This window comes from Xenopus tropicalis, chromosome 5, assembly GCF_000004195.4.
Source record: "Xenopus tropicalis strain Nigerian chromosome 5, UCB_Xtro_10.0, whole genome shotgun sequence".
In the NCBI taxonomy this organism is placed as follows: Eukaryota; Metazoa; Chordata; class Amphibia; order Anura; family Pipidae; genus Xenopus; species Xenopus tropicalis.
In genome coordinates, this window is record NC_030681.2 from 93,666,787 (window position 1) to 93,692,692 (window position 25,906).

Sequence of the window (25,906 nt, forward strand, 5' to 3'; positions counted from 1 at the left end):
ACAGGATTCAGTTAAGGATTTAGCCCTTTGCAGCAGAATTTGGATTTGGACGAATCCATATACCAGGCCAAACCAAATCCAAATGCTTAAAATCACGTGACTTTTCATCACATAAACACAGTAGCGAGCTGTTATACCTGACATAAACTGGGCGAAGCCCTCTGTATAAACAAACCACTTCCTTTCCCTACTGCAGCTTATTAGGCTTTCAGATAAGAAGAAGCTCATTAGATATATATATAAATAAATAAAGTTTATTTGTTATTCCAATGTTTCGGTCTTCCTTGAGAGACAAGGAAGGAAACATTGGAATAACAAATAAAGGTTACTTCTTTTTCACCATACTTTTAAGTCCTGTGAGTGCCCTGCTTTATATGATAGTATATATATATACAAAGGGGCTGATTTATCAAAGTCTGAATTTCGGACTTTAAAAACTACGAGTTGGAAAATTATTGTATTAAATACTAAAATTTCGGATCACATCGTGGTTATACGAAAATATTGTGGTACGATCCGAAAGTTCCGAAATTTTGGTATCCGAATTATCGTAAACGACGCAAAAAACTTTCTGACTTTGAACATTCCATGCATGTTTTTGGAAGCCTCCCATAGGACTCAATGGCACTCTGCAGCTCCAACCTGGCCAAAGAAAGGTCACGATACTGAAGCTTGAATGAATAACGAAACTTTCAATGGTACTTTAATGAATAGGCCCCTTTGGGGCCCATTTATCCATGTACAATGGTTTACGATTACAAAAAAAATGTTTCTATCCTAATTAGCATATGCTATTTATAGCATATATATTTAGGATTCGGATTCAGTTTGGTATTCGCCCGAGACCATCAGGGTGGGTTCGGCCGAACCCAAAAAACTGGGTTTGGTGCATCCCTATTACTGACAGTAAAGAAAATGTTGTTATTCTACCCAGTATGAGAGTAAAGGCACTAGATCATAATCAAAAATAACAATCAGCACTCAGCACTCACCAAACTTATAAAGTTCAAAAAATATGGTGCATATGTTGGTGTCCACTTCCACCTGAATCCATAAAATGAAATGCAGAGTACAGCACCAATAGAGGAATATGTCTAAAAAGCCTTTATTAAATATCACATGGCTAAGATCTACGACAATGCAATGTTTCAGGCCAGTGCTCAGCCGCTTGTCAAGCTACCTAAAGCCCTTACATGTTAAAGCCCTTAGAGCATATCTAATGTCCAACCTTGGTCACAACATCAGAGCAGGCCCAGACTGGCAGTCTGCAGATTATAGCAAATGCTAAATGAGGTGCTGTGTGATGTCATAGACACAATGGGCCTGATTCACAAAAGTTTGTTATCACTTAATGCAAAGTTTTATGCGTTAAAAAATTATTTTTAATTAAGTAACAATTCATCAATGTAATTTCATATGCCTTCCTAGTCATATCACGTTCTCAAAAATCTCAATTATCGCGAAGCGATAATTATCTAATAGAAATAGTCCTAACGCATAATTAACAGGCATATTTTAAGTGTTAAAAGCATAAAATGTTGAGATAATTACTGTGAAACTTAACACCTCCTAGGCGTTAATAAACAACATTGCGGTTCGCAAGCATTTATGAAGACAAGATGGAGTTTGCAGTCTGATTTTTTTTTTGAATGTGAACAAGAGAATCAAGTATGTGATCGTCCTAGAGTGATGCATCCTTTCAGGGAAATGGTAATTTTCAGAACAGTAGTTTTCAGAAAGTCACGGTTACCTGGGTAATAGCGTGTGATAATATCTTGTGCAATAAAATAACGCATAAACATAGTGCATGCTTTAACATATCACTTAAAAATATGGCATTGCACGAAAAATAATGACAATAAAATCACTTCTTAAGTCAGACTTCTTGAGTCTTCTGAATCAGCCCCTATGTATTGGGCTATTTGGGCCTTTGCCTACCAGAAATCCCAAAGCATATTTTAAATCTCAGTCCATACCTGCTTTAGAGGTATCTTTTCCGTTAGCCAGAGTCAAAGCTTCCCCAGCGGGTGTCTCGCCATGCAGTAAGAGGTTATTATGCACAACATAAACTCATCCCATCCAAAAAAAAAACGCAAGAGACTGCAGGCTAGCCTGATCTTTTGTGGGACTACCAAACTGAACTATTAAGAAAAGTATCTGATCTTTTCTCTTCTCTCTAATTCTATTCCCATTGATCTATGTGTTCTTTGCCCTCTTTGCCCTTTGTATGTTAGACACAATATAATTATAATGTAACTGTACTCAATTCATACTAAAAATCCAATGAAAATATCAATAATAAATAAAAAAATACAAAGTGGTCTAACTTCAACCATCAGAATATAAATTAAATGTATATGCAGTTGTCAGCAATGCAAAGAGAAATATTGAATTGCACTAACAAAGGGAATAAATAATAACATAAATAATGCTGAATTAAAGAATGATTATTTTTCTGAACTGCACAGTAAAATGGAACTTAAATATAATGGCTGGCCACTTCAGGAAGGCCGCACATACAATAGCTTGAATATAAACATTACAACTGTTCTAGAAGTGTTCATTCAGACCAAGGGACATACTTTGGGGCACATTTACTAATCCACGAACGTCCGAAAAGCGTCCGAATGCGTTTTTTTTTTGCGACTTTTTCGCGAATTGTCGCAAATTTTTCGAGCGCTCAATACGAAAAAGTCGCAACAATTCGCAAAAGTCGTAATGGCTATGAAAAAGTTGCGACAATTCACGAAAGTCATAATGGCTATGAAAAAGTCACAACAATTCCTGAAAGTCATAATGGCTATGAAAAAGTCGCGACAATTCGCGCAAGTCATAATGGTTACGAAAAAGTTGCGACAATTTACGGAAAAAGTCGTAACGGCGACGAAATGTTCGTTTTCCAATCCGAATTTTTCTCATTCGGATTCATGGATTAGTAAATCAGCCCCTTTGAGTCTGTTGTCATCAAGGAACTCTGCTGTCTCTATTACATTTTCAATTTAAGATGTTAAAAGGGCTGATTAAGTACTTTTGGGGTTGGGGATGAAGTTATTCAACTAAGCACTACTCCAAATTTCTCCAAAACCCTAGAAAAGGAGAAAAACAAGTGGGTAAACTGCATTGATGAGCAAAAGTGGAATACACTGTCTATTGATAAGCTCACTAAGCAAGCGTATATTTACCCCTTTTTTACACAAACACACTGGTACCTATTATTATCAAAATTACACAATCAAATCTATCTTAATACACAAAAGCTACAAATATCCCTTAAATGATATCCTTATTAACACTTACTGAGGTCATCAGTTATAATTGGTGACTCACCGAAGCCTGTGTACTATCATAAATAATGTACCCCCTGTTGTAAAATATAAGGATACTAGAACTCAGGTTATCATCGACTCTGCCCTGTCTTTCACTACTTATATCCAGTCACTTATCAAATCATGTCACTTTCACCTAAGAAATACTTTTAAAATACTATAATTTATCACCCCAGATGCTGCCAAAATTCTAATTCACTCACCATATCACGCCTGGACTATTGTAACTCTATTAATTGACTGTCCCCTCTCCATTTCATAATAAATACTGCCAGGCTGATACACCTCAGCAACTGCTTCTCTTCAGCCATGCCACTCTGCCAATCCCTGCACTGGCAATCATCCAGAACAAAATTCAAACTACCATTCAAACGACCCACACATTCAAAGCAGTTCACAACTCTGACCCACCCTACATCTCTGAACTTATATCAAAATACTCACCAACCCGCTTGTTATGCTCCTCTACTGACCTGCTTCTCAACTTCTCTCTAATTATCTCCTCACACACTCACATTCAAGACTTTGCAAGGGCTGCACCCCTTCTTGGAATTCTCTCCAACATTCTGTCCGACTTTCTTCCAGTCTTTCTGCCCTCTCTAAACACACATTTATTTAGAAAAGCTTACCCTCATTTAGTTTAGCACAACTACAGTGTGCTGCTAATACCCTTTGCTACATCTTTTGCCTTACTTAATTCTGATCTTGACCATTTCCACACCTTAGGGTTGACTAAAGTGCGATAAAACAAGCTATATCGCGTCTTATTTTTCGCGTCTTAACGTACGATTCACTAAAAGTATATTTGCGTTAATTTAAACTGGATGCTGTTTGCGTTAAGTCGCGAAGACTATTTTCGTGCGGTATTCGACGCAACGCACGCTAATTAACGCACGTGCACTACTTATCGCGTGCACGCCATATTAGCCATACGCACCATTACGTTTGTAAAAATCCTTTTTTTGAAAATGACCATTTCCCTGCAAACTGAAGGCTACATCACTCTAGGGCCAACACATACTTGAATAAATCACGCACGTTTTTTCATGTCAATTTTAACGCCAAAAAGCATGCGATAAGCGTTATAGCACCTTAGTGAATCAACTCTCTTGTGTCTTAACCCCTCCTCATTATAGATTGTAAGCACTTGTGCAGAGCCCTTCTCACCTCTTGCAGCTGGTATTGCTTGCTTTGTATGTAACTCTGTATGTCCAATGTATAAATTCATTTATTTACAGTGCTGTGAAATGTTGGTGCATAATAATAATAATAATATTGCCATCTCTGAGTTCTGTGACCTGTATAAAAGAACTAGTCCTTCACCTTGTGCTTTTAAATGGTCATTGAACTCCGTGGTGATTGCTTAGTTAACAATATTTTGCTGTCATCAGGTCCTCTTTCAGAAAGTAACGTGGCTACACAGTATTTATAAGAAGACAGCAACTGTTGGAAGAATTGTCCATCCTATTAATACACATCAGTACCCTTGATAAATAGATTGTGACAATGCTTAAGCCTAACTAGGTTAAATAAATAATACTTGGAAAGCAAAAGTCTGTTGTGGGCCTAGTGTGGAAAGTTCAGAACATCATCATACATCAAAGTGCAGTTGTTGCAAGTAGCACTGGGAAAGACATAGCTCAGTAAGCTTCTAATTCTGTGCAGAGTGAAGCTATATAAAATAAACAGCTATAAGATTACAGATTCAAAAGTATAGCACAGAAATTAATATCTGTATTCTAACATGATACAAAAGAGTACCTGCCATTCATGGAGTGAATTTCTTGTCTGTTGCTTCTTGCAACAGAACTGGAATTCAATTAATTTACATAAAAGATGCATGCAAGGTTCAATAAACCTCTGTGTGAAAGTTACATTAACATTTACTGCACCTTTCACTTAAAAGGTCTATAATAGGCTGAAACGGAATAAGAGAATGTGGACCATTAAATTATGTAAATATTTGAATACAGAACCTTATGTATGACAGAAACTTGAATAGCACTATTTGTGTAGCGATGAAAACAGATTTCCCTTTGCCAGTAGACAAATTATCTCCTTTTCAGGAACAGATCTTCATAAGAGATCATCTGAGTATTTTCATTAGTGAAATGAGTTATGTGTCCATAATAATTCTCCATGAAAGCCTTTTCTGCAATGTGGATAGAAGACAATGACTGTGCAATGTTTCCATTACTAAAGCCATCCTTTTTTTGCTGGTATGTGATTGAAAGGGGTCATTCACCTTAAGGCTGCCATACATTCATACATTCTGTTGCGCTGAGACAAATGTTGATGACAATTTCTACATCAGCTAAAAACATAATTGACAAATAGCAGTCTATGGCTTTCATAGGGCACTTATAACAACAAAACACAAGCAATATTAAGGGCACTCACTGTCTACAAAAATAAAATTGCATACATGTCTTTATAGCACTCTTTCTATAAACTGATGCTTATTGGGTGACCCGCAAAGTTTCCCCTACATACCCAAATCTGGTCAGCAGTTCGTCCAAATTTAACTATACTTAACTATGCTGAACTGCACGTCCTGATGCTGCGTTCTTCTCCTAATTCCAGATTTTCCATCCAACCCTAAGCACAATGCAGCATTAAGGGGGACGGGGCATACGTAGGGACACTAAAGAATGTACTCTTTTACCATTTAGTGCTCTTGCACGTGTGGCCCTTAGGGCCTTAAATGACCCCTTCTGTTTGTTGAAAATAGCAAGAATGCAGACAAAGGATGCTGGAAAAAAATTACGAAATGGTTTTAATCTCTTTTCCAACTGGTGATGTGAGCTCAGGGGTAAAGGTATAGAAATATTTTCAAGTGATCATTTTTGACTTATTAAGGTTTCCAACATTCACAAGGATTTATATACATATATATATTATAAAAAACAACAAGTGACAGCACTCACAGGATTTTCATAGTAGCAGGACAAAGTGGCAGAAAAAATTCTTATCTTACAAGGTTTTTAATGATCCGACGTTTTTAGTTCCATCCTGGAACTTTCATTAGGGAGGATCATATATATATATTATATATATCAAAATACAGATGCACACTGAGGATTCCTTTCCCCTAACAACTTTTATTGAACATCATTAAAAAGAAAACAGGCCAATGTTTTGGTTCACATCTTGGACCTTGTTTGCATATGTATTTTAATTTTTTGTAATACTGGCTTGGATAGCACCCGGGTCTAAGTTGAGGTTCCCTACTTTTGGGTGTACTTGAACCTTTACAACTTTTAAGTGAGTGTTGGAACTGAAAGCATCGCTTAGCCATACCAAGCAAATGTGTAAGATATCTGATACCTGTAAAATAATTCATATACTCTTTGTGAATATATGTCTAATTGTGTGATTTTTAAAAAATATGTGGTAATATTATATCTTGACTTAATCAGTTCATGACATATTTTAAAAAGCCAACATTTTCAGCTTAAATGGAAGTAAATCTGTTTCTCAAACACATTCAGTTACATAAAGTTATCATACAGGAAAATTCAGGTGCCATTTTTGCACGCAGGGGCCAAGAAATGCACTCAAATATTGTGTTCAGCAACTCTATCAATTAAAGATATTTGTGTCCAGATAAGCTCCTTGTACTTTAGAATAGTTTTGCCAAATGTCATTGTTTCCTTCCTGTGTATTCTGCTGAATCGTGTGTAATTATACCTACAGATACCGTGAATGCATCAGGTTGGAATGAATTGAAAGCATGTCTTACATTGTCTCATTTTTTAATATTAAGCTAGGAGAAAACAACATCATAACCAGGCCAGAGTAGTCAGTGTTTAAGGTCACTAATAGCCATAGGGACTTTCCATAGCAACAGGTGATTGATGGTCTGGGAAATTCTGCCTGCAGCATGCTACAGCTAGTGTTTCTGATCACTCTTGTGAAAGAAGAACAATGCAGTGGGCTTTGCAAGGCATTAGGCTCTCTTTTGGGTAGGAGAAAGACAGCTTTGAACCTCTCCCATTCTATGTATATATATATGTATATATATATATATATATATATATATATATATATATATATATATATATATATGTATCTATCTATGTATATATATATATATATATATATATATATATATATATATATATATATATATATATATATATATATATATATATATATATATATATATAGAAAAAGGCTGAGGCACACACTTATAGGGATAACAACCTGGGTGCAAATCAGATAAACAATGCAAATATGTAAAAAATGCTGATGCACACCAGGAAAATTTTATAAAAAAAAAGATACTTAGTTTATTTAGATCGACGTTTCGGTCCTCACCCGGGACCTTTATCAAGCATATGTATATAAAAGAAACATACATATGTACATATGGTTTTTGGAGGAAGGCAGCTATGTGTGAGCCACCTCCATTCATATTGTTAAGCTAACATACAGCCGACCTTCTATTTTGCCAGTTGCCTAAATACTTGGATGGATGATCCCAGCCTTAACAATTACATACAGGTTGAAGGCCAAAGGGTCAGATATCCTACAGTTTGTGGTCCTAGGATGATGCTCAACAGGACCACATTTAAAATAAGTGTGACATATAAGTGTTAGTCTGACATCAGTAGTAGGAAAACTTTTGGAAGGGGTAATAAGGGATAGGGTACTTGAATACATTGCAGTTCACAATACTATTAGTTTGTGCCAGCATGGTTTTATGCGTAACAGATCTTGCCAGACTAATTTAGTCGCCTTTTATGAGGAGGTGAGTAGGAACCTCGATGCTGGAATGGCAGTTGATGTCATCTACTTGGACTTTGCTAAAGCGTTTGATACAGTACCTCACAGAAGGTTAATGATCAAATTAAGGAATATTGGCCTAGAACATAATATTTGTAATTGGATAGAGAACTGGCTGAAGGATAGATTACAAAGAGTGGTGGTAAATGGAACATTTTCTAATTGGGCCAGTGTGGTTAGTGGAGTACCGCAGGGGTCAGTCCTTGGTCCTTTGCTTTTTAACTTGTTTATTAATGACCTAGAGGTGGGCATAGTCAGTACTGTTTCTATTTTTGCTGATGACACAAAATTGTGCAAAACTATAAGTTCCATGCAGGATGCTGCCGCTTTGCAGAGCGATTTCACAAAATTGGAAAACTGGGCAGCAAACTGGAAAATGAGGTTCAATGTTGATAAGTGCAAAGTTATGCATTTTGGTAGAAATAATACAAACGCGAACTATCTACTGAATGGTAGTGTGTTGGGGGTATCCTTAATGGAGAAGGATCTAGGGGTTTTTATGGATAACAAGTTGTCTAATTCCAGGCAGTGTCATTCTGTGGCTACTAAAGCAAATAAAGTGCTGTCTTGTATAAAAAAGGGCATTGACGCAAGGGATGAGAATATAATTTTGCCCCTTTATAGGTCCCTGGTAAGGCCTCACCTTGAGTATGCAGTGCAGTTTTGGGCTCCAGTCCTTAAGAAGGATATTAATGAGCTGGAGAGAGTGCAGAGACGTGCAACTAAACTGGTTAAGGGGATGGAAGATTTAAACTATGAGGTGAGACTGTCACGGTTGAGGTTGTTTTCTCTGGAAAAGAGGTGCTTGCGAGGGGACATGATTACTCTGTACAAGTACATTAGAGGGGATTATAGGCAGATGGGGGATGTTCTTTTTTCCCATAAAAACAATCAACGCACCAGAGGTCACCCCTTTAGATTAGAGGAACAGAGCTTCCATTTGAAGCAGCGTAGGTGGTTTTTCATGGTGAGGGCAGTGAGGTTGTGGAATGCCCTTCCTAGAGATGTGGTAATGGCAGATTCTGTTAATGCCTTTAAGAGGGCCTAGATGAGTTCTTCAACAATCAGAATATCCAAGGCTATTGTGATACTAATATCTACAGTTAGTACTAGTGGTTGTATTTATAGTTTATGTATGTGAGTGTATAGATTGGTAGGTGTGGGTTAAGGTGGCCATACACGCACCGATATTATCGTACGAAACCTCTTTTCGTACGATAATCGATGCGTGTATGGTATGTCGGCGAGTCGACCGATATCGCAGGAACCTGCTGATATCGGTCGACTCGCAGATCGGACCAGTTGGAAAATTTTGATCGGGCGCCATAGAAGGCGCCTGACCAAAATTCTCCCTTCAGATCTGAATCGGCAGAAGGAGGTAGAAATCCTATTGTTTCTACCTTCTTACCTGCCGATTCAGCCCTGAATGGTGTGTGGCGGATCTTACGATGTTTCGTGCGACCGATGGTCGTACGAAACACTGTCAGATCGCCACGTGTATGGCCACCTTTAGGTGTGCTGGGTTGAACTTGATGGACACTGGTCTTTTTTCAACCCTATGTAACTATGTAACTATATATTTCTCAAGGTCTAAAGCAGTACAGCATGATGCTTGTGTACAATGCATCAGAAAGATGATTTAGAAAGATGACCCAGAATGGTGAATGGGATGCTATATACATAAATAACACCCCAGGTGATTTAGTGCAACAGGTCAAACCTTTAAAATGTGTTTCAAATAATTCTCTTCAATGTGGACCCTAATATGTATGAATTAAGCACTGCATACTTTTAATTCTACTATTTGCTTTAAACATTTAATATTTGTATATAAAAATGTAATATGGGCGGCTATCTATCTATTATGAGTTGAAGTTATTATTCTACGCAGCTGTAAATTAATGGCAGGACTGACCCAAACATGGCTGTGTGTAAGTGTGCACACTGTTGTCTCACTGTTAAAGATAAATTGGATTTGTGGAATATGTCACAGTTAGACAAAGCAGGAATAATAAACTTTGGTTTAAATAAGGCTTAAAATAAAATATCTGCTGTACATTTAAGGGGCAGAATAATCAATACTCTGAATATTTTTTTCCAATTTTTCAAGATCCGGATCACACCAGGCCACCGCTTTTTAACATTAATAAGAATATTTTAATAACAAAACATATGTTAAGTACAAGGAGATCACATTAATAAAATTAAAGAAAAAGGGAGCTCACCAGAGAGCTATATATTGCCTTAATTAGGTTTACTTTGGTTGACGATCCTTCCATTTCTTTACTAAAAGTAAATTCTGCACAGATGGCAGTACTGTAAATGACAGTGGCAGCAAAAATTCCAATAGGTACATTGTGCATAAATTAAAACTAAATGTACTATAGCATGCATGCTGGATACCATTGATAAGTTTGTATTATTCCAATTCAGTTAGACTCATAGTGGGTTCAAATTAATAAGGGAACTTTATGTATTGCAACGCACAACCATCAATGGTAACACCTATGGAATTGTGAAAAACTACTTAAGCAGGAATAAACACTAAAATGTAATATAATATCTTACTTACTGGAAAACTCACCAAACTCAAATGTGTGCTTATTTATTTAAAAAAAAAAAAAGATTTATAAAAAATAAAATTAAAAAAAAAATTGCCTAGGACAAATGCTGTTGGCTCACCAGATGCTTATTTTTTTTTTTAAACATTCGAGCTTCAGAAACTTTCGAGAAACTAATTTAAGTTTCTAGATGTTAGCACAAAGAAATTCGAATTGTGATAAAAACTCAAACTGGAACACTGATAAAGCTGCCCCTTAGTCTAGCATGCTAAGGTAACACCATACATAAGACATCTCTTATACATAATGGATAGGCTACTGCTATGAGAGGATGGTCTGGATATATGGGGACAACACTGTATTTCTATATTTCCCTTTTTTAGGACAGTGAGCCCAGCAGATAACACAACACTCTATATGTATAAATGCTGTACAGAGACATTGGACCATAGAATTAGTTGGAAATTAGAGTCTGTTCAGTTATCAAAGGTGTACTTGTTTTCATTAAATCTAGATAAAACTAGCACAGTCCATTACTTCCCTATCTTTATTGAACTGATTCAAAGCAACATGTCTATTACTAATGCATTTTAAATTCTGTTTAATAATATATTTTAATCAAAGTCAATCTTACAATGAGAGAGCAATCAGAACCGGCAAAAAGTTACTCTTACGTAGGATGACTTTGTACTACTTCATGACTGTCTTTTTAATGCATGAATGAAGTATTGACCCTTGTATGAAATAGCAGGTTTCAATTTTTAATATGCTATAACATCTCAATGTGCTATAAGTATTGTTAGCACTATGGAGCAAAAAAGCACACTGTTTAGTACTGCCAAGTATATTTACTAAAGTAAAAAATACCTGTGCAGAACCACTGATCTAGTGTATAAGTAAATTTGCAGGGTCCTGTAACCTCATGTCTTGGTTTCTACAGCTTGTAGCATGGGTTGATCTGTTTCTTATTGCAATGTAATGTACATCACCTAAGAATATATTCGTAATGTATAAACAAATTATCGTAATAATATTAAAATAATCTATAGAGCAACAGGTTGCTCTTAGCTGTGTATTGAATGCTATTTTAAAAATCACAGGTACAGTTAAATTATATAAAGCTAGCTGCTTTACTTAATGAAGTAAACATAAGTCCAATTCTATTTCACTTTCATTGCTTTACCCAATCAAGACTTCTGCTTTCCCACTATAGATGATCCTTAGCAGTATGAAAGGTATCACTGATATAAGAGGGTCACAATTAAGGTACTGTACATACTACCTGGGCCTACTGGGGAAAAACACTAGGTTAGGGGCAATGCAACTAAATGTTTGTGGTGTGATAAAATATCTTGACATCAAATGAGAATTGGTATAAAAAAATTATTATAACAAGATAACCAAATAGGCAATTATAGCTCTTATTCCAGGAACTTTTCCCATGCTTGTGTTGTTCCCCAACACTTTTTTCCATTTGAATGTCGCTCATGGGTATTAATGGTTGAGGATCCCTGATATAAGACAATAAATTAAATTACTACTTAAAAAAAGAGTCTAAATAACATTAGTTATTAGTGTCCCCAGATCTTAACAACAAATTTGTTACTGTCAAAGTAGCTCTGTGTCCTTTGCAATGTCAGTGAACCTGTAGATGTCTCCCCTTACAGACTTTGCAAATCCAATATGGCCACCACTATTACTATACTCAGTTTTTCTCTCACCCACCCAGTTAACAATTTTTCTACACTATAAGCCTTATAATATAATAAATTGCTGCTTCAGTCACTATAAGCCAATTAGTATTTTATTTTTATATGTAGGGTCGAATTTGTAAAACAAGAAAAAGTAAAAGTAACTTCATCACAATTCATGATTGCCGCATTGCAAACTTTTAATTTTTGAAAAAACACTATACAGGTATGGGATCCCTTATCGGGAAACCCGTTATCCAGAAAGCTCCGAATTACAGAAAGCCCGTCTCCCATAGACTCCATTTTAATCAAATAATCCAGAATTTTTAAACTGATTTCCTTTTTCTCTGTAGTAATAAAACAGAACCTTGTACTTGATCCCAACTAAGATATAATTATTCCTTATTGGATGCAAAACAACCTTAATGGGTTTAATTAATGTTGTATTGATTTTTTGTAGACTTAAGGTATGGAGATCCAAATTATGGAAAGACCCCTTATCCGGAATACCCTTGGTCCCGAGCATTCTGGATAACGGGTCCTATACCTGTAATAAATAAATAAAAAGGAATGGAATAAAATAGTAATTAATAGCAAAAAAGGAATAAAATGTAAGCACTAAGCCAAGTGATTTTTTACATTGTTTTAAGCACAGCCTTATAGAATATAATAATTACTGAGAAGTGTCTATGAAGATTCTCATTCATCCAGGTCATGATATACAGTATCTAGTAGAATTAAGTCTAAAACAACTGGACTTTTCTGAGTTTTTACTGAGAAGACTTTGTGGTTGCTACGGCCTTTTCATCAAGAACTGTCACTTTAACCAAACACAGCAAGTGATCTACTATTTATGTATTTGTTTGTTTGTTTCTTTATTTATGTACTATTTATTTATTGGTATTGTTGTTTAGACAATCTAGACCGTAAACATCTTTAACAAAACATTTTTACAGCTTTTTTTGGATGGGTTACAAAAACAAAAAATAAACAGATCAAAAACACATTAGAAACATATTTTTTAAAGGGGGAATCCAAGAGAAGAAAACCACAAAGTTCCCTGAGAAATGCATCTTATACTGGAATGGAATTTAACAGTGATGCACAAATGGAATCATTTTAACAAGTCGTCTGAAATACATTATAGCTAACCAAACCATTTTGGGGTCTGCTGCACTTGTTTCACAATTTACTGGCAAAGTCAAACATTGTTCTGGTTTTGATTGGATTTTAATCCTTCTTTACAGATATAACAATACATAGTAATGTATGAAATGCTTTGCAGTCTTAATGATTTGAAATAATGTGAGGGACTTATTAAAAATGACTTCAACCATTACAGTTCAAAGAATTTTCGATCTAAGCAATCGCATAGCCTTTAACCAGTGCCGCTGTGCCACTGCATGGTATCAGGAAATTTACTCAGCAGTGCACTGTAGCAAAGGACAAAATATATGCCTAGAGGTTGTCAAAAGTGTTTAGCTTTAGTCTATCATCTATTTATCCCCAAGTCACAGGCCTGGTTATTTGATCAATGACATTGCTCCATTCCACATTATTGGCCAAGCTGCTCAGCAACGCATTATACCTAAAAAGAAAACATATACCTAAGGGTTTCCAAGGGGTTTGGGGTTCAATTTGCCTGGCAATGCTGCCATGCCATGCGCTGTTCCAGCCTCACTGCTGCCTGGAGATGGCCTTTTTTTCCGAATCTGAGGAAGATCACAATGATGTGATTGAAACATTGCAATTTCTATTATTTGATTATAAAAATCAGTCACTCCAACTGAGCTTGCTGTGTGCGGTACATCCAGACAACAATCCCTGTTGGATCGAAATGCGTAGATATGAGTGTGGAGCAATAAACTTTTTTTACTTTTTTGAACTTACTCTGGCTGCGAGTGCTTTCAGCTTGGTATATAAATAATTTATGAGAAACATCCGGCATTTAATGTTGGAGTAGTTAGTGCTGTCGATGGAGGACATATATATTTATATATATAGAGAGAGAGAGAGAAGAGAGAGAGAGAGAGAGAGAGAAAGAGTACTGCACACTAAGGGGCCCATTTACTTACTCACGAACGGGCCGAATGCGTCCGATTGCGTTTTTTTCGTAATGATCGGTATTTTGCGATTTTTTCGGAAAATTATCGCGACTTTTTCGTTACCAATACGATTTTTGCGGAAAAACGCGAGTTTTTCGTAGCCATTCCGAAAGTTGCGATTTTTTCGTAGCGTTAAAACTTGCGCAAAAAGTTGCGATTTTTTTCGTAGTGTTAAAACTTGCGCAAAACGTAGCGCCTTTTAAGTTTTAACGCTACGAAAAAAGCGCAACTTTTCGCACAAGTTTTAACGCTACGAAAAAATCGCAACTTTCGGAATGGCTACGAAAAACTCGCGTTTTTTCGCGCAAATCGTATTGGTAATGAAAAAGTCGCGATAATTTCCGAAAAGTCGTAAAGGCGCCGAAAAAATCGCAAAAAATACGAAAAAGTCACAAAATGTTCGTTTTCCAATCGGAATTTTTCCAATTCGGATTCGAATTCGTGGGTTAGTAAATCAGCCCCTATGGGACTTGGTGCAAAATAAAAAAAGTTTATTGAAAAAACTCCAACATTTTGAGTACAAACAGCACTCTTCTTCAGGGACAAACCAACAGACTGAATACCAACACGCAAATATATATACAGTAAATATATATATATATATATATATATACACATACACATACATACATATACTATAACCAATTAGATTCTTGGTGCAAAGTCAATTTACTTAAGATACTTAGGATTTAATAGCACATACAGACCATGAAAGCCCCTAAACATCTGGCAACATGAAAGATGCACAAAATATATATTTTTATTGATTTACATAAATCGGAGTGTGTGCGTGTGTGTGATCTACAAGAAAAATGTATACCCTTTTGATAACCTACCATATAAAGCAGTTCATGCTGTGGAGTAATTTATATCCATACACACAAAAATGTTACAATAAATGAAGGCTATTAGCATCACAAGGAAGAATTTCCATAAATCTGGCTCTGTTTACATAAAATGCATTCTCATAAAAGTGTATATTAGACCTTAAAAATAAATCCTGTAAGTCATATCTGCCATTTGCCACTCAGAACTCATCTTGCCAAGACAGACAGAGGTGATAAAATCTGTATGTTTATGCACATAATAATTATATGGCTTTGACATACAAGCCAAGGCCACACATGCCCCTAAATTATTTGTGTCAGCCTGATGGAAAAGCAGATACAAAAATAAATGTTACTGCAATGGAGTCTTTTTCATAAACATATGGATTGTTGCATTGAAGTTCTTTTCATAAACATATGGATTTAACAAATTCCACATGAAAAAAATTCTTGATACAGAGAAAAAAAATTAAAATGTAATACTCAACATCAATAAATATTTGCTTTTAAAGTATTCTAATTAAAGCCAGATTAGATTTGGCACATTTCTTACAATGTTTAAAAGAAATGTATAAAACGAAGCTTGTATTTAGAGATCAGAGTGTGATTTACACATATAAACACATTATTAGAAGAATTCTTTTTATCCCCTTTATATTTTGAAATTATGAATGATTGACATATTACTTATGAATTCCGAATATACAAGTATGGGTCCAAGTATTTCTTGACAAACTGTTGATTACTTTCAAGAATTCCACAGTGAATCATAAATCATGAATTTGTGATTTAAAACTTTATAAAAGCTATATTCCAAACTACTAATGTGTTCATTCCAACAGTTATAATTTAAAATATGGCAACATTTCTCATTAATGCATATGGGTATAAAATAAAACTTTATTTATTATTTATTAGAATACTGCAAGACAGAAATTGAGAAGGATGTGAATTATGATTATTAGTAGAAAGTGAATGCAGTATAGTTTGGGATTTGGCTTGCTTAGGATCTCACATATAATTTAAGCTAGTGATAAGCAACATAAGCATGAGGAAAAAGATCAACAGAGAAGGAAGTTAATAATGTATATATGATTTGAGGGTCTCTCTGGGCCTATATCATAAGATAGGAAATAAAAATGCAGTAAAACAGCAAAACCGCAATAATTATTTGTAAGGACAACTTGTATAGCAAGGTGACCCTATTGAAGTTGGTGTTCTGAGGATTATAGCACCTAGAAACCGTAAAAGAAAAAATGGTTTATGGTAATACATATATTTAGTTTGCCCTTCATGTAAAACCCATAACACCATATGGGGCCCATAACAATACCCATTCCTTATGAACAAAGAATAGTGCGAGTGACAGAGTAATAGGTGGGATACTGCATTCTTTGAGCTACTTGAAGTCTGGTTCATTCAGCTAGGCAAGCATTTACTTGTACTAAGTACATAATTTATGAAACATGGGAATTTACAAATGTTAAGTAAAATTATTTATCAGTTAATGCTCATTTCAGTAGAAAACACTTTTAAAGGAAAACTATACCCCCATAATAAATATATACCCTACAGATTATATCATATTAAGTGGCCTATTAAAGAATCTTAGAGGAACACTGGGGAGGACGTTGTGGGGGAGTTGAAGGATGTGGGGGAGGACGCTTGGGGGAGCTGGAGGAAGGTAAGGGGCAGCTGGGGGATGCTGGGGAGGATGTTGCGGGGGAGCTGAAGGATGTTGGAGAGGACGCTAGGGGGAGCTGGAGGATACTGGGGGGAGCTGAAGGATGTTGGGGAGGACACTGGAGGAAGTTAAGGGGGAGCTGGGGAGGACTTTGTGAGAGAGCTGAAGGATGTTAGGGAGGACACTGGGGGAGCAGGAGGATACTAGGGGGGAGCTGAAGGATGTTGGGGAGGACGCTGGGGGAGCTGGAGGATATTAGGGGGGAGCTGCAGGATGTTGGGGAGGACACTGGGAGGGAGCTGGAGGAAGCTAAGGGGGAGCTGGGGAGGACGTTGCGAGGGAGCTGAAGGATGTTGGGGAGGACACTGGGGAGAGCTGGAGGATACTAGGGGGGAGCTGAAGGATGTTGGGGATGATGCTGGGGGGAGCTGGAGGATACTAGGGGGGAGTTGAAGGATGTTGGGGAGGATGCTGGGGGGAGCTGGAGGATAGTAGGGGGGAGCGGAAGGATGTTGGAGAGGACACTGGGAGGGAGCTGGAGGATGCTGGGATGGAGCTGGAGGACGCTGGGAGGGAGCTGGAAGATGTTGGGTGGATGCTGGGGGGAGCTGGAAGATGTTGGGTGGATGCTGGGGGGAGCTGGAAGATGTTGGGTGGATGCTGGGGGGAGCTGGAGGATGCTGCAGTAGGGAATGGCCCATAGTATGGGGACACTGGGGGAGAACCAGCAATGTTTTAGGGGGCCCTGGCCTGGCTTGGCTAGCAATGTTTTAGGGGGTCCCTGCTCTGGCACCAATGCAAAACGTAACACCTGAGTCTGTCATGATATACAAGTGCCACAGTGCATAATGAAATCCTTAGGGCCACAATATGGCATAAAATGATTGGGGCCACTGTGTCTTCTGGTGCACTTTGTGCGTGTTATGCTTTTCAGGTGTGGTTTTGTAAAATGGGCCTGTTTTGGGGTGTGTGGCCATAAAGTGGGCGTGGCCTGAAACAATTTAACTCCCCTGCTGCTTGTATACTCATCACCCCATCACTTTGTATAACCTATACATTATTTCTCACATAATTGTCTTCACCAGGGGCCATATTTTTACAGTGGGGAACTTTTAGGGAAGCTTCCAATTCTGGCCTTATATTAATGCACCTGATTACTACCTGAATCTGCATATTTATAAACAGCATTTTTATAAGTTAGTATTTTTGTTAATTGAAATGTAGATTGCTACAGTGTAAAATGACAAGCCAAGAGAATTGACAGTGGCACCTCCTCTCGCCATAAAAATGTGCAGTAAACTGGCTTAAATCTAGTGAGCAAAGTTATAAAAGCACCATGTGACAATATTAACATTTATGGGCTTAAAAAAAAAAAAACTCGAGTTTGTGAATTCAAGTTTTTTTAATGTGTAAAAACTTTTTTTTTTAAATTTAAAAAAAGAAAAAAACTCAAATTATTGCTTATTTATTAACATTGCAGACTTGTTTGAATAAAAAAAAACTTGAATACCTCAAATGTTCGAGTTTAGAAACTCAAATAAGACTTGAAAAAATACTTTTGAAGATATGGCTTGACTTTGCCTAGGACAACTCCCATTGACTTCTGCATGAACTTGCAAGCTTTAAGCTGCCAAATGTTTTAATCTGAGTTTTCAGGTTTTTTACACTTAATCAATAACATACATTCACATTTTTGAACCATAACTTGAATTTTAGTGCAAAAAACTCAAATCATAAAAAAAAAAAATCAAATTTGAATGTTGATAAAGCACCCCCTTAATGTTGGAAGCACTATGGAGTCAGCAGCGTTGATTTTATAAGAGTGACAAACTTGAAAGTACGACTCAAGGAAAAGTTTAAAATTCTATTTAATCTAACAAATGAAGCCTGCAAAGGGAAAACTGTAATTTTTTTTTATGTATAATTTTACCCTCCTCCGATCCCCTCATCTTATATTATATAGTCATAGTACTGTTCCCATGGTGGTAGGGAATTGTGGATTTTTTATTGTCCCCCTTTTGAGTTTTTGTCTTGGGTATTTACCTTCTCTTGTTTCTGATAATCAGATTACCCCAAGGAAGTCATGCTGATTGTGTCAAGAGGATTTGGGAAGGGGTGGTCACGAGTAATGGTGCAGCAATATGTGTACTAATAATGGTCTTAAAGACAGGCTCCAAGTCAATATATGTGATTGTGGCATAACTCCATATACCAGCTGAGATCTAATTAAGATTGGGAGCATTATCCTACGACCCAGGTTAGCTGTAGGGAGAGGAAGCTACTGAGCAGCACCTGATAAGGGTCAGATTTGAGCACTAGGGTCAGGTCCCCTTCTTTGGTGCAGGTTGTTACAAATTGATGGAGAGCAGGATCACTTAGACTTCATCATAAATATATAAATTTGCTGGACACAATAACTTTGGTATACTTAAGTAGCCTGAAGTAAAGATAAGAACTATTACCCTGTTAAGACAATAAGGCTAATTATAGGGAAAGGAACCCGCAGAGCAGCACCAAGGAAAGGTATAGACTTTAGCACTGGGGTCTGTTTCTGATCACAGGTGCATGTTGTTTAAAGTACTGTACATAGCTTTGACAGTGTATGTTATAAGTAGCACACCATTTAATGGTCTCTATAGGCTCATTTTTGTTGAAAACCACATAATTCTCTAGCACCAAGAAACCCTTCAGGAGTAATTTGTGTAATTAATTACAGAATATATAAAATCCCTGGTGATATGGATGTTGGAATAAGTTGCTAATGAATGCAATATTATAAGCAACTAGGACCCTCCATAAGTATCATATCCTATTGTTGTCCTACAATACACATCTGCATCTCCTAAAAGATTAGGAGACCTGGTCTTAAGGGCTCTGGCACACGGGGAGATTAGTCGCCCGCGACAAATCTACCTTGTCACGGGCGACTAATCTCCCCGAGTTGCCATGACCCGCCATCCCACCGGCGAACATGTAAGACTCGCGAGTCTTTTTCGGCAATTTCGGGAAATCGCGCCGCCGCGTGTGCCATCCCGCCGGCGACTTACATGTGGGATGGCAGTTCATGGCAACTCGGGGAGATTAGTCGCCCGCGAACATGGAGTTTTGTCGCGGGCGACTAATTTCCCCGTGTGCCAGAGCCCTAAAGAGTTAGTGTGTTTTTTTTTTTTACCACAATTGTTTTACTATTGAAGGTTCACCTTTCCTATTGTACATAGTCTCCATCCAAGAACACTTTGGGGCTGATTTACTAACCCACGAATCCGACCCGAATTGGAAAAGTTCCGACTTGAAAACGAATATTTTGCGACTTTTTCGTATGTTTTGCGATTTTTTCGGATTCTGTACGAATTTTTCGGATCCAATACGATTTTTGCGTATAAACGCAAGTTTTTCGTATCCATTACGAAAGTTGCGTAAAAAGTTGCGCATTTTGCGTAGCGTTAAAACTTACGCGAAAAATGCGCAACTTTTCGCGTAAGTTTTAACGCTACACAAAATGCGCAACTTTTTACGCAACTTTCGTAATGGATAGGAAAACTCGCGTTTTTACGCAAAAATCGTATTGGATCCGAAAAATTCGTAAAGAATCCGAAAAAATCGCAAAACATACGAAAAAATCGCAAAGTACCGATCATTACGAAAAAAACGCAATCGGACTCCATTCGACCCGTTCGTGGGTAAGTAAATCAGCCCCTTTGTGTAAACTTTCCTATGAAGGTGGTCATCTGTTTGGTGTATCTTTGGATTAAATCACTACTTTCTTTAACAAAATTTCATAGAAATGTATAGTCTTAAGGGGTTATGTAATAAAAGGTAGTAACTTTGCCCAGGAGCAGTAACCCATTAGTGCCTTTTATAAGATAACTGCTTGAGACTGCAATCTTCTGTAAATTTTTCTGAAATTTTGTTAAAGAATTTTTTCACCCTGCAGATTTAGTAATGGGTGGGGTAAGAGACTTATCAGTAGGCTTAAAGAAGAAAGTAAACTCTATAAACAATCCTGGTATTTGCAACATTCCAGTCTTTTTCAAAATCAGAAAACCAGAATCACTAGATCCCAAAAGTCACAGTTAAAAACAGCAAGGAATCCAGCCTGTCCAGACTCCCAATGTGAAGGAAAGATTCCTACAATTTAGGGAAGCCAGGGGAGAAAAAACTCAGGATGGGCTTGGGCCCTAGATATTATTCACAGGAGTCTTAGGATAGAGTTCTTCTCTTCTATACGGATTATTTTTGCCAAACCAAAGTTCCGAAGGACATACAGGGCCCACTAGCAATGAAAGAATATATACAGCAGTAGCAAGCAAGTCGGCCCTGACTGTTTGCTTCTGTCAGCACCATTCATGAATGATAATACTTCAAGTGGTCTTCTGTGATAATCCTACCTTTATAGTAAACTCTGGGGAATGCCTAACATCTTATGAAAGTATAACTAGTGCAGCAGTGGTAATTAATATTGCAATGTGATCTTTATATTTAATGTAATGATATGTGCCGTTTAACCGGACTCTAGTATGGAATAGGGACTGTTCCAAAAGCAGTTTAGAAAGCAGGCACTTCCTGAAATATATCAAATTAAGTGTACAAAATTGCAATACTCAGGAATAGTCAGTAAGGAGGATACTGTTACATGAAACTGTTAGGAGGAAAGGAAACAAAGTGATGGCTCCTGAGCTACAGGGATGTCAAATCAGGGTGGTAATACAAATCAATTTATGGCAGAGTGCCAAGGGGTACATGGATAATGGGGAAAGGTGGGGCAGTATTATGCAGATAAAAAACTCTATATACATTGTTTGCATGAATTTGGAGGAATGTATTATCTGCTTTTACTGATTAAATGCCAAAGGGGTCATTTTACAATCCCCAGGTGCAAGTGCAAGAGTGCTAATTGGCGCAAGAGCCTACATGCTTCTCTTGGATAGAACACTGTCTAATGAAGGCAGCATGTTAAATGACGTCTTATGTTTTGGTCTACTGGCATTCAAGGAGTTTAGTGCTAATGCTATGGACTGCTTTTTTAGTTTCCCTTTATTAAATCATTGTATGCTTTACCCTTTGGCCTACTGCTATTAGACAGTAGGACAGCATTAGAAGTTACATATAAATTAGTCAGCTAGAATAAAGTAAATATTTCTGTATTAAGGGGTAAAATTTGACAGTAGCCAATGAATAAAATGTGTCTTTCCATTTTCCATGTGCGGCGGGTGCAGCCCCCTATATGTTCTTCCTTTTCTGCAAGTGCGCACTGTGTATATGTGGGCCCGTGAGTCTGGCAAGTAAGGGGACAGCAGGCTGGGTAAACAATCACCAGCCCAAGGATGCTTAACATTATATTCCAGCCCTGGAGATGGGGTGGGATTGGATACCCAAGAATTAGATATGTTTTACTGCTAACCTCCTGCTTTTACACTACACTGGTACTGTTATAATGCTTGGATTTGTATGCCTATTGTTTTATTAATTTTCTTCTGCTTCTTTGCATTTAATAGCCTACTACTCTTATAATCATAATTGTTTGAATTTTATACTAGGTTTTATGTGAGTGTGTCAGGTTGTTCCCAATTGGCAAGCTCAGAAGCACTGGCCTTACATGTGTGTACCAGCAAAAACTTTCTGTTCCCTTCACATACTTTTCCTATATAGACCCCCCCCCCCCCCCCGAATTGTGGGGTCTGATGTATTGAGCATAACCAGTAAATGCTAGCATTAGAGCATCATATGTAGTTATCTTCCATACATACATCTTCTAAAAGAGTAACTTAACTTGCATACAGTACGAAATGTTGTATATCATATTGCTTTTTGATACTGTGTATAATTATCTGCATTCTGTTCATTCGCAAAATACATTCATCTGGTTCTTGGGTTACACTCCTATAGAGTACTGAGGTCCACTCAACAGAAAACTGTCCACTGTCTATTTTACATCTGCTAAAGAATAGTGTAAGATTCTCACATACATATACACATGTGTACACATCGTCCTACTATAAGAGTTTTCTCATTATATTCTTTTTATTTCTACCATTGTAATTTTACTATAAAGGCCCCTGATATTATTTCCCTGCCATGGTTATTTCATATTCAGCTTTTGCGCACTGTTTATTGTATGCCATGTAGTTTTCAAACTCTGTTCCATCCAAGTCATAGGATATATGCAAAACTTTTTAGAAGTTGGTCAGACTTTAAATACAGCCAGCCTAGTATTTCTAAGGGCAGATTTGTATATTATAATAACTTTAAAGTGGTTGGCACAAGTTGTACAGGACAGCATGAAATTTGCTGTGGGGGCATTGGGTGAGTTGAACTACAAAAAAAAAATAATAATGAAGTGTCACAATTCATTTTATTTTACCATGTTTGGAGCAGGGACCTAAGCTGTTCTGAAAGCTTGCATTCTGTAATCTACTAAATTAGCCAATAAAAGGAATCTCTCTATTGTTTCAGGTTTTATTATTGATGAATACAACTTGGTGTTTAAATTCACCAAAAAATTCAAGAATCCGTAGAAAAATTTGTGAAATGGTGAAAACTGACCAAAATTTTGGTAAATGCATTAGAGGCAAAGGTTCCCATGGTGCCAATTTCTTTAAAACATAGCACCCAGAAAGCTTCTTAGGTAGATGGGGAGAGCTGGGAAAAGGTCTGATCTGATAGGTTAAGTAGAAGACAAGAAATACATAATAAATGTTTTTTCTGTGTTTTTTTCTGGAGCTTCCCAATTTTTGTGCCAAAAACACAATTTCACAGTGAATTAATACCTGGCGGAAAAGCTCACCCATAGTATTGATCCATGGCTGACATGGTGCTATTACTATTGTTACTATTAACTGCAGGTACAAGGAAATGGCTTTGAAATCAAACAGAGAATGTGACACAAAGAATTTGTTGTTTAAAACTCACTGCCATTAGAAGAAGATACAGGCAGTAAAAGGAAAAAGGCAGCCATGTGAATTGCTATTACTTTTATTCACAGTTACAAAGTAACTAGTGTAAATGAACACTTTCAGAGATGATCATTATGAAAGGCTCTCACACTGTTCCCACTATATAAATAGTTACCATAATAATATCAGTTTTACGATATAGTTCTATAGTTCCACAAAGCCATGCAGCCAGAATGTGTCACGCACAGTGAATCCCAGCACTGTGTAGTTTACAATGCAATTTAGGAGCAGATGTGTGGGTAGAAACAGACACTCACTGTGAGCTTTAGCTAAGTGTACAAATCACAATTTTCATTATCACCATAGCAATGCCTATTCTCGTGTCATACAGTAGCCTATATACAGTATGACAAATAATTCTAATTCATGACATTGTCTTTTTCTGGATTATATATGAAATAAAAAGAATTTCTGTTACATTACAAAGGTAATTTGTGATTGCAAGTGTGGCAGCAAATGATTTGGACATGTGTTTGGACATGTGTACATCTTAAATACCAGTACATAACAAACTGGCAAGCAATGCTTTGAACTACACATTAGTTACTATTCGCCGCACAGGTCATCCTTGTAGACCATTTTGGTACAAGCCTACATAGTAAAATACAATAAAAATAGAACACTCATCAGTGGGCAGATTTATGTGCTAATACAGGATGACCTTGACATAGATGCACCACCCACTACAAACAGTGAATTTCACTCAAGCCAGACCTTCAGGACAGTAACGTCCAAATCCCCCAAGCTGCCAACACACCATACATGTTCAAGATACAATTCGATAACTGTCACACCTAATGTGCAATGTAAAATAACTTTCAAGACAAGCTAGTTATGCAAACATTAAATTACTTTGAGCAAGTGTAGGCTAAAGTATAAAATACGTAACTTGTCTTTCCCTACAACAGGCTAAAAACTAACCCCCATATGTAAGAAAGGGCACTAAGTTTGCCTAGGTGCAGTAGCCCATAGCAACCAAGTAGCACGTAGCATTTACTGGCCACCTGTTCCTGTTTGAAAGCAAACATCTTATTGGTTACTGTGGGTTACTGCTCCTGGGCAAACGTAGTGCCTTTTATTACATAACCCCACTAGTGTTCTGAGTAAGATACTGTGCAGGAGCGAGGCAGAAGCATTTAAGCAACTATTGAAGTAACGTATTTGAATGCATTTATTATACTACCATCAGGAACCAAATGGTCGTTTATTTTGGGAAGCTTAGGACATTGCCAAGATGCAAAAGATAATATCAAAATCTGCACAACTGTATATGTCTCTAAGTCACAGGTGGTCCTCATCCCAAGAGTTGATCGGTTTCTTCTACAGAATATCTGTCTTTTTAGAATCTCTAAAGGAATGTGGGCCTTCCCAGCCTACACTTGTTTGGTTCCTTCCCCTCATATGATCTCTCCCTCCGTTTTACATTTCAGAATACTAGTTAGGTCTGGAAATAGCAGCGTGAAGAAATTCCATTCACTGACACACTGAACTATGAAGCAGGAAAATGCTGGTCAGTTTTCATCACTTCATATCCATGTACATTAGGCACTAAAAGTTTATAATAAGATAGTCACAGTGTACAAGCATATTTTAAAAAATGTAGGTTGACGTTCAAATCAGAAATTTGCTTCTCTACACGTCGTTAACCTGTTCCAAACCTGTTGCCCAAAAAATCAAAAAGGCCCAGGTGCTGCAAAAAATAATATCGGCATATAGAACATAGAGCACTTATGGAACATAAATTATGTGCAAAAATGTAATGACGTCAACTTTTTGCACATAATTTAATTTTTAATTTTTGCACATAATTTAAGTCCTATGAGTCCTCTGGGCTCCCTAAACAGAAATCCAGCGTTGCACCTGATGATTTTTAAGTTGCTGCACTTTTGTAATGAAAAACAATGTTTTTTTTAGTTAAAAGTAACACATATTTAGATTAGGATTGTTTTATTATATAGGTCACCCCGTTAA

The 25,906-nt window shown here is 37.0% G+C and overlaps 1 protein-coding gene across 3 annotated transcripts in view; it reads right to left on the bottom strand.

The window, feature by feature from the left end:
* Positions 1 to 25,906, bottom strand: part of col19a1 (collagen, type XIX, alpha 1) — a 367,958-nt gene that overhangs the window by 325,023 nt on the left and 17,029 nt on the right. The gene's annotated exons all lie outside the window — the stretch shown is intronic.